Raw genomic sequence first — 11,313 nt, forward strand, 5'->3', positions numbered from 1 at the left:
ATCATCATCATCATCACCCTTGAACTGATTATAAACACTCCTGGGGAAACAAAGGCCTCTACCATATCCCTGCAATCAACATGGCCCTGTGCCAGCTACATCCATATAACCTGCGCGAGTTTCCTGATCTCATCTTCCCGCTTAACTTTCTCCCACCCCTTACCTCTCCTTCGAATGCGGTCTGTCAGGCTTAGCGACCATCGGTTGTATTGCTTTCATATTACATGTCCTGTCGATGCACACTTGCTTGCATGGGCCTTCATGCACTCTTCTTGTTTTCGGCTAGAATGTCAGTAACTCGCCTTTGCTCCTTGACCTACTCTGCACGCTTTCTATCTCTTAACGCTGTATACACACGTTTCATTTTCCGTTCCGTAGCTCTTGGCGCTATCCTTAATTTAAGTTGAACCCTTTATGCTAGGCTACACGTTTCAACCGAATAGACGAGTACCGGTAAGACAGAGCTGTTATATGCCTACTGGCAAACTGTCATTCATGATCTGGGAGTACTTGCCAGGTGTGCTCCATTCCAGTCTTGTGTTCCCAGCTATTTCAATTTCAGGATCCGGATCTGCGGCCACTACCTGTCTGAAGTAGACGTAATTCCTTACCACTTCCAGCGTCTCGCCCCTTGTCGTAAACCTGTGCTCCCCTCCGAAGCTGATGAACTTTAATTTAGTCTCTTTCCAAGTAATAATTCTAAGGTCTGCCGCTGTGCATTGTCTGTCTAGGTCATCAATCATCCTTTGCAATTCGTCCTTTGAATTGATTACCGAAGGCAATATCATCAGTGAACCACAAAGTACTGAGAATTTCTCCGATAACCCAGTGCCGTCTTTACATTGGAGCACCGAACGGTTCTGAATTGCCAAAGGGAAGTCATTGGTGGAAATGGTAAGCAGCATTAGCCGTAAAATTGGCTTCTGGGGCAAACCAGAATTTGGTGGCAGTTTATCTGGAATCGCCCTTTTTGTAGGTTGCAAACCCTTGAAATTGATTGCTCAAGTACTTTTCTGGAACATTTTATGAAGGCCCATGGAAACACCGAAAATCGAGTATGTTTAATGCGGTTCAGAAAGCCGACCGCTCTCACTGCATCTACGGACCGTGCACAAATGAAAAGGGTTTGAACAAATACTGAGAACTATTCATCAGCACACTTTTTAAGGCGTATACAACCGTTCTGTGTCCGGGAACAAAGCCTAACTGGCCGTCATTCTAGATAGAAAAATTAGTAAGTAAATGAGTGTGAAATGCGTAGATTTAAAACGTGAGCTGTTACAGGTGAGACAGAGATTAGCCGCTAGTTTTCGATTTTATCTTTCTGCCCTGGCTCTTGAACTGGTTGAATAACTTCGGTTTTTAGGCGTTTAAGAATTTCGCCTAATACGTGACAATACGTGACAAGGAGATTCAGACGACCTCTGTTCATGTTACCGGTTGTCGGTTCAACCCCAACACGATCATTACCTCTCATCGCTAGTGGGCCAGCAGTTAAAAAGAACTATCGCGTGAAACGGAATCGTTTATATCTGTGCCTTGGCTGTTCTTTGAGTTCAGAAAAGAAGTTTTAGGTCATCGCCTCCAGTCGCAAGCGTAAAATGAGCGAGCGCGACAGTGAAAGAGAGGAATAAAAAGACAGCGATTGGCATTTTATACAGCTACTCGCAATTTCGGAAAATTAAGATTAAGGACACCAACTTTTTCCAAAAACCCATTCTACTGCGGGTTACACGAATTAGTTCATTAAAGTTATCTCAACGCAATTTCGCGTTGTTCTCTAGAATGCAAAATTGGTGCTTCTCTTCTCTTCTCTTTTCTCTTCTGTTCACTCTTCTCTTCTCTTTTTTCTTCTCTTCTCTCTTCTCTTCCATTTTCTTTTTTTTTTTCTTTTCTCTTCTCTCTTCTCTTCTTGTCTCTTCTCTTCACTTCTCTTCACTCTTCTCTTCTCTTCTTCGCTTGTACGCAAGCTTTTCGTAGTTTTGTACTCAAAAGAACAGCAAACACACGAGCTAGGAATTAACTGATAGAGGTACAATTACTAAATTGCACATTCCGTTCATCTCTCCGAAAAGATTAAAATAAAATTAACTACATAGGAGGAGAGTTTCTAGTCACTTTAACGTCCGTGACATCGATTTCTTTTTCTGTGGTTTTCAGAGGGATAACGCCCTCGGCCTAAGCCAGACAACGCCCGAAACGGATGGCCATTGTGCAGCTCGCCATGTTGCAAGTGCTTGAAGTGGGGCGACGGGGTGCTTTATCGGTGACTCCGCACGCGACGGTCGAGGGCACCGTGCCTTTCCCGAACCGCGGCCCACGCACGCACGGAACTTGTGGCGGATGTGGCAGGGTCCGCTTCGCTGGCCGCCCACAATGACCTTTATGGGTGTCGACCCGCTTGAAGAACGCTCACTGTCCATTCTTGATCATCTTCCTCATCCTTTTTTTTTTAAAGAAATGGCAACCTTGCCCGTGAACCCACAGGCGCACTGGCGTCTGAACGAAGCAATTTTCCCAAGCCTGTGAGCAGCGTGAAGAGGAGTGCCGTCATGTGCTCCCGAATTCGCGACTGCACCCCTATGGGGCCTCATGAAGTCATCTTTTGTTGTTGTAGTTACATTTTTCTGCTCCTCGGATAGCGCGCACGATATGATCGCATTATTTGGAACGTAAACTGCGAACGCCGACTCGGCTGTTGACGAGAGGATGAGAGAGACTCACGCATTGATAATATGGTTTTCTAGCTGTTTTTTTTTTTCTAAACTTCTCCACGGCCTCAATGGCGACATCATGGCCACTAGACCACCAGACTGTTATCATGAAGCCTGCCGCACATTCCTCCAAAGATCCTAGATAACGATGAAAGAAATAAAAAGCGTCAATTGAATATGGTTTCATCCAAGGATCTGAAAGCCGCGCGTCATGCTAGTATGGCTCTTAGTAATATTTATTATCGTTCCAAATTAAATGTTGTGTTTGCAGAGTTTGTTAAATGATCATGTTTCTCTCTGAACATCGCATTACCTATAATACTAAAGAAATGTTTTTTTTTTTATTTTATTTGGGAGAAGCCACGATGTTAACATAAACACAGGACCAAAATTACCTCGTAAACGTGTTTCATGCCCTCTAGTCCAGCGGCCAGATTAAACAATCCACACCACAGTTCTGCAAAAAATTTCCTTCTTTTGGAGCAGCTAATCGAGACAAAGTAACCAGTGCTAAAACATTTCAGATGGGATTACGTAATGTGTACCTGTGTTAGGTGCACGTTTTCATGCCGATACGTGCATGCATCAGCTGCATTCTCTATAGAAAGTGATGGAGGAGCTGTAGAATCTGAGGCTCCATACATTCTCAGCTCTCACGTAGTTCTCACCTGTGTTGGTGGCACTGGCACTGAAGACGTGTGAGCGACTACAATTAGTTGTATACTGAAGTGAATGTATTGAACAATCACTAAAATACAGCCGGTCGGTGCCTTCTATTTAGCCGAATCGCACTGTAATTTCTGCGGGTAAGATAGGCCAGCTCTGGGACATAGCAGGTACACTTTCCTGCGCATTTCTCACCATTACATCTATTCACACGCTACTACCATCAGAGAACACATAAGCACGCGGAAGAAACGAAGACGCCACTTTCGCTTATCACCTCGTTTTTTTATACCTTTCTGCTGATTTTACTTCGCCAGAGATGTCAAGTTGATGACCATCAAACGGTTCAAGTCACTGTTCTTTGCACCAAGATAAAACGTAAGACGCCGCCATCATCGGCCTCTGCAGGAGTCCGGTCCAACCCTTACGTCGTCCAGCCAGCAGCACTTCATTGCTTGCCCGAGATGCATCTCGATCCTCCCCCCGATTCCACCTCGCTATTACCATGCAGCAGTCACTGAGCGGGGTGTGCACGAAAGAAAATACTGCCCTCGCAATCAGTCTACAACGCACCTGTACATGAAAATTTGGAAGCAGTTTTTTTCTCGAAGCTCGAAATTTATCCCTGATCACCCATGGTATATTCGCGTCCGACACTAAGTGCAGAAAGGATTTCGGCGATCTGTTCCACGATGGCATAGATCAGGACGCAGATGCGTGCGTTCCAGCGTGCTGCGCGGAACTCCTTTGAATGCCCCGGAGAGTGCACCAAGAGGCCGCGTTTCGGCGCTAGGGTGTGTCGCCGTCGTTGCCGGTCCCCGATGGCCGCTTTACGGCGCTTATATAAAGAGACCGGAACAAAGGAACTGCTGCCGCATTTCGTGCCGCGGCGACTGCTGCGGTGATGTCGGATCTCGCAGTCGGCTCCTGGCCGCGGGAGGGGCGTGTGCGCGCTTTTTGTCTTCGGTCAAGGCTGGCGGTATGCTTGCGCAACACCATGCACAGGGAAAAACAAAATTCGTCCAAGTGAGGGAGAGAAAAAAAACAACTGAGGTGGAGGGTCCGCCATTCGGGGGAGAATCGTTCTTTTTGAGTGCCGAGGCTGAAGCATCGTCGTGATGTTGTCGTCGCCCTCTGGAGAGTGCAGCTGCTGGCTTCTGATGCGGCCATTACAGTCGCTGCTGCCCTGCGTGGACTCTATGGCCACTACACAGGGCGGGTCCACCGAGCTGGCGACGCACATTGCAGTCGATTTTGGCAGGGAAGAGCAGATTCGCCTGGACTATTTTTTTCTCCCTACACACCTCTCGGTCAACCTGCAGACTCGATGGTCCTTTTGTAAGGTCCACCACTTTCCCCCTTGCCCTCGCTTGCTGTCTGCATTGTACGACGAGTCTAAATAGCGGGGTACGTGCGTGATGGAGGCGGTTGTCGCGACGCCCGTTTCGACAGAGGGCTATATAGGTGGAGGAAGCCCGCAATCGAGAGTAGAAAAAAAATATATCGCGTTGATATGGCGGTGTATAGGTAGTGCGCAGCCGCCCCCCTTGGTTTGGCATGTATGCTTGAGTCTGCACGGGGCAGCCAAGCACTTTACGCCGTTTTGTGCTCCCTGGATTCACGTTGAATTTGCAGCAGGTGCGCCAAGTGTACACTTTTGTCTTTTGCGCTGGCGTTTTGCCTGGGTGACTTTTGAGGAAGAAAAGACGTCTTGGTCGTTAAGGCTTACTGGTAGCTAAAAACAGAAGGGCAAGTGAACAAAGAGCAGACATCTGGGGCGGATGCGATCATCTGTGCATGGAAACTTGCCTGCCGCAGGGTTGCACTATTTAACGCGTTAGCGTTAAATGGCACGTTACACAGAACACGGGCATGGCTCTGGCAAGTGGTAGCTGGCAGCTGACAAGGCCGAACACTGATTCTTTGATGGTTTGTGCGAGTTAACGAAACAGCATGATATCAGAAAGCTGGGAAGAGCTGCCAGCTCGGGTTGCTCATCTCAGGTGGGAAGGTGGAATAAGAGTCAAACTGGCGGTGCTTTTGAATGCTGGGTTAGGCACTCTACATTCATAGGCCCACGCATGGCACCTTCATACGCCTTTGTTAAAGCGGAGCGTTCTTTTAGGAGAGTCGCCTACGACTCGTGGCTGAATAATGCGTTAGCTCAGTAGCTTAACACGATGGCGTCATACCCTTAAAGGTAGAGAGCATAAGTGTCTTCCATGATTTTTGTTCTGGGTATCGAGGGAAGGCGTTAGAAGGCAACATGTGTTTTTTGCTATAACTGGAAATGTAATGCGTCTTTTTTAATGAATTTTATTGAAGACGGTGAAAGTGTAGTAAGGAATGATTATAACACGTATATATACGAGCATACATACAGGCACAGAAAGTAAATTCTGATCCACAATTAGGACCATCATCCAGAATGGAACGCACGTGACCGAGTTATCCATTGCGACCCAGCGATCGTCGACGACACAATAATTAGTCATACTCAGCTAATTTGAGAAGGTGGAGGCAGTAGTGTTAAGGCTTCCCGAAAAGGACAAGCAAAAAAGACAAAGTTTGTACACGGGCGCAGTGTGCCAACATTTTATTCAGCATGCACACGCTGCGCAGATAGCGAGGGGACAAAACAAGTAACCGCATTAGCCACTAGTACAGGAACAAATAGTCGTCTATACGTTGCTTTCTTAAAAAAACATTTGCTGTGGTTTAGCTTGTGGTTAAACATAGAGTTACTCTAGAGCTATCTGCATGGCCATGCTTAGGTTCGGCTTGAAAGTAAAGATGGATTTTGGGCATAGTAGTTTACTCTATGGTTTCAGCTTTATTTATGTCATAGGGGGCACTTTTGACCACTAAACTGCTTTGAGGGGAAAGCCTCTATCGCGATTTGGTCCGAAGCCCTCCACTATGGCACCTCTTCCTCTCTGTTTTCACTCCCACCTTCGCGATGACGCGATTGCGTAAGCTACCAGCCAACATATAAAGCCCCGCTTTAACCGAGCTTTATGAACGTGCCTGCGTGGCCTAGGAATAACGTGAATTCAAGGGCAGGCTGATTGTGACATCACCCTCCCATGTGAAAGGAGAGGTCCGAGTTGGCAGCTCCCGCCAAACGTAATGTCAGGAAGCCCTACGTCTAGTTAATGCTCGGCCATGTCAGCTGCCAGCTACCGCCTACCATGACTTCTTTCTTCGCTCTTCGGACAGTCACGGACAGGCACCGGACAGGCACGGACAGGCACGGAGAAATGGCGAGACTGTGGCCAATGTAGCTCTCGCTACAAAAAAAAAAAAAAAAGAAACTTACTCAACGACAAACATGTACTACAATAAAACCATGTAGCTCGTGCTGCAGGCCGGATAAATCAATTGAGGAAATCATGCATATATTTATGCCACCGATAAAGACCTAAATAGGAATAAAGGCATGTAGAAAACAGTAAGCAAAATCTGTTGCACATTTTTCATGAAGTGTTTAGCGGCGTAATATCTGGCCTCCCCTGCTGATTTATCAGCCCTCTGACTATGTTACGCGGCTTCATGGTATTTACATATGCTTTTTTCCCCAATATTTCAGCCAGTGGGCCAGTAATTATCTCTTCAGGTGCGAGTGGTCAATATGGTTGTTCATTTGTTGCCCACCTTATACTTATAACATGTGTGCTTTCGCTATGATCAATACACTGTGGGCAGTCTGCTCCCATGTTGTTGCATTCGCGTCTTTGTCTCGCGTCCACGTCTTTTCCGCCCATACTCAATTTCCAGTTAACAACATAAATCGAAAAAAAAAATAAGTTCAAATCAATTGGTGAAGCAGTTCACACCTAAACAGGGCACTGCACTAAGCGTACAGAACGCAGAGAAGGCTCAACAGCCGAGCAAACATTACATTGAATGATTTGACATTAGATTGATTCGACGTAAGCGGAACTGCAATCAAAGCTTGCACCACATTGATTTCAGCCGTGGCTGACACTTTTCACTAAGGTCGAGGCCGAAACTTATACGTATACAAGGTTTCTTTTTTTTTTTCAATTATTTTTTTCCTTATCCCATATTTAAATCTGCCTGCTTCAACTACCAACTAATGAAACCTGTAGTGCATACCTAAAAGAGAAACTGTTGTTAAACCATGACATGGTAGCGCACCAGAGGCACATCGCGTTATATCTAGAATCGGAGGCCGGTCATCGGCCGCATACGGCGCCCACAGCAAACGAGCTGTAGGGCCAATTAAAAGAGCCAGCACATACATACACGCGTTGGCGCTACATCCCAAAGTATGTGTACACAGCAAAAGCGGCGCGAACAAAGAGAGCCCGCGGCGTCTTCGCGTCTTCGCGCTGACGACTGGCGTCGGGTCGACGAAGATCCGTTTATTCTTTTCCCCCGCTTTTCGAATGCAAAACACGTGCGCTGAGGCGTATGGGCGTCCTGCTGCTACGGCGGTTGCAATTAACCTGCTCCCGTTCACGACTCTTTCGCCCGTCATTCGTGTGCACTCTTGAGGCTGAGCACTCAAACGTAGCCAGCCCCGGTGTTCGTGGCGTGCTCGCTTGACCGTCGTCTCGCTGTTGTTTACGACGCAGGAACGCTTCCGCGCGTTTCAACGCTCGCAATGCGGGAACATCTCGAGAGGGGCCTCTTGTGACGAGACGAGCGTGGTTTTAAAGCGCACTGTCGTTTGGGCGAACCGCTGTCGCGCACAGTGTTTCCCCGCTCCTGTTTGGGATGCGTGGCACTGGACGCTCCAGGTGATGATGTTCGGCACGTGCTTTGCATGGTCACTTCTGGCAGGGCAACAGCTGAAGGATGCCTCAGCAGGGCCACGGCTAAATGTCGAATTTGTGGTAGAAATGTCACACCACTGAAATTTGAGGAGGTGACTCGGTGAACTCGAAAGATTTTGAGTTAAGCTAGTATTGTGAAGTAAAACTGTGCCCGAGTGATTGCAAGAAATTAATGAAGGCCGACAAAAATGAACGACTACTGTATGTACACAGATCTTGTTTGTTTGTTTGCTTGCTTTATTTTTGACAGAGTACGACGCAAAAACAAATCACAAAGTCTCGGAATACATTGCACTACTAGATACAAAATCTACCGGTCACGAGATTAACTAAAACATAAATAATAACAAAGAAATGGCCACTTCATCTTCACACAAACTGCATTAGCAATGCCCATCGAGGCCCGTGTTGTACAGCATCTATACAGCGAAAAAAAAAAAAACAGATGGACCATTATACGAACACAGAACATATATACAGCAACATAAATACACTACAGAGATCACGTACAAGTTGGGCAGCCAATTTGCTCCAGCGGAATCATTCTATGTTCTGTTTTCAATTTTTAAGTATCAAGAGTAACGTTGTATGCGTTTGAATAAGGTAGGTATTATGTTTTATCCAGCGAGAATTGTTTTACTTGTTTTTTAGAGCCACTTATAGAATTGGTGCTGCAAGCAATTCCAACTAATTCCCGAAACAAGTTTAATAATGCGGGAATTTGATAGCTAAATGATTGCATTCCATAAGACGCTAACCCGTTTTGTAGCAAATGCTACCTTTCTCAGATCGTAACCGCAATCAGGATGTTCATATGCAGCGACAAAATCAGGCTTCGTCTCTGTTATCATTTCCTTGTGTATTTTTTACCCAGTCAGGCGCAGTGCTTTTTAACGATCAACTACCAACACGCCCCCGTTTTTGCCCTCTTGCAGGGAACGTTCATCTACCATGGTGTTCCGTTATCTTAGATGAGATCAGCAGCTAAGATAAATGAGAAACATCAGTGACCTTTAGGGTATGGTACTCTATACGGTGTCTAACGTCCTGAGAGCAGCAGGGAAGCCGCAGTAGAGGACTCGAATAATTGCTACCGTCGGGGTTCTCTTACTTTGCACTGCATGATATCGCACAATGCACGTTTTACTTTTCTTTGCAAGATAGAAGGCGGCTGAGGCAAAGCTGCGAGTGTAGCAGCTTTACGAGGCCCTAGCTCCAAAAGTTGGCATTTATCAGCGGGCGTCATTTACATTAGAATGGGACTGTATACAACAAGATAAACTGAACAAAAATATAATGAAAAAAATAATGAAATAGAGGAGCATGTAACGTAGCCAGAATTAGAAATGTATATGAACACACGTCACACAACAGAATATACTATATAAAACAAAACCACATGTACTTCTAATATTGATTTGAACTTGACATTGAACTTAATGCACAACTGGAACAAATTAGAAAGCTATAAAAAGCAATAAAACAGAGGAAAGTTCACAAGTTGGACAGAGCGTTGAATGCAGCACCCAATGATAATCCTTCATACATGAGGCTTTTGTGCTTTACATTGTTTAGCAACGATGATAACCTGTACTTGATTGACGTGAGGCCGTGGTTGGTAAGTGGATGGGGTAGGTAGGTGCATGCCATGTTCCAGGTGAGCCTGTTATAAAAGTTTGTTTTTGGCCAAACCAGCGATGTAAAGTAAACAGTTCTTGGGACTTTTGAGGGTAACTTGGTACAGAATCAAAAGACGAAACGTATGAGTGGTGGTTACTCGAACAATGCGAAGCCGTGTAAATATGAAGTTTGTGTGGCTAAAATAAAGAACGTCAGCAATTACTCTCATGTCCTTTCTTTTTTATTTATTTTTTTTTGTGAGGTGAGAAGCATACTAAAAATTTACGCTGTGCTGGTACCCACACAAGATGACAATACAGAAAGTGGGATTGACCTAAACCACAATATATTATAAGCATCACTTGTTGGGCGAAGATAGAGCGATGTTAACTAAGTGCCCCCACTTCTTTTCTATTTACGGGGAATATGGTCCACATGATCATTCCAAGGTAGGCTCTCGTTAAAGATTACTCCTAGTATTTTAAGGCTGTTAACTACCTCCATTACTTCATTAGATATTCGAATAATAAAAGCGTGTGAAATAGGTGTATTCTTTGGAAAGAAAAGCATATATTTAGTTTTGGTTGTGTTTATTTTAAGTTTGTTATTATTAGTCAACCTGTGAAGCTGGGATAACATGAAGCTGCGATGTTTCGATTTCGAAAAAAAAAAAAAAAGTGTATCAGCATATGCAGCTACTTGACATTCAGATACGCGGTACTTATTATCGTTCACAAATAACAGAAATAATAGAAAGAAATTAGAAATAACGCTACCTTGAGGAACCACAGTATTAACTGATTTTAGACAGAAAGATGTATCATTAATCTTCACAAATTGTTTGCGGCTTGATAGGTATGTCGTTGTTAGGAATTTCTACGGTGTCGTAAATGGAAAGTAAATAGTATGCATGACAGCCTTCTCATGTATACAGTAATTAACAGTAACTTCGCGAATGCATGAATATTATATGGAGGTCCAAGCAAGTGGAGATGCTGTCACAAGCTGTGAGCCACATTTTTTTTTCTCTCTACGGCACGTGCAAACAACGCTTCGTAACACGTGAGCTGGGTTGTATCTGAACAGCGTGCTTCATGTACATTAATTAAAGGCTGTGCATTACTAATTCGCTGAAATATAGTTCTTGAGGATGAGCCCCGAAGACATAGATGAATTTCTCTTCTGTCGTTCACGCAATGTTCAAGGCCGTTGCATCCTCCAGGGTGGCCCGTGTAGAATGTTCCACGGGGGCACGCCTCCCCCCGAAGGATCCCCATCGCTCCCCGCACCGCCGCCATCACAGGGCCTCCGAGGAGTGGAGCGCAGAGCCTCGAGGCACCAAATTGGGCCCCGCCTCCTCAGTTGCGGTGGGGCTGGGAAGCCCACCGTCCACGGAAAATCGGGCGAGCGGGCCCCGCACCAGGCTCCCCCGTTGCCATTTCAGCTGAGCAGCCATCCGGTTCTCTGTTTCCTTTCGCTAAGCGCACTCCGAAGCGTTGTCGTCGTGATTT

This window comes from Amblyomma maculatum, chromosome 6 (assembly GCF_055883805.1).
Source record: "Amblyomma maculatum isolate TAMU_Amacu chromosome 6, ASM5588380v1, whole genome shotgun sequence".
In the NCBI taxonomy this organism is placed as follows: domain Eukaryota; kingdom Metazoa; phylum Arthropoda; class Arachnida; order Ixodida; family Ixodidae; genus Amblyomma; species Amblyomma maculatum.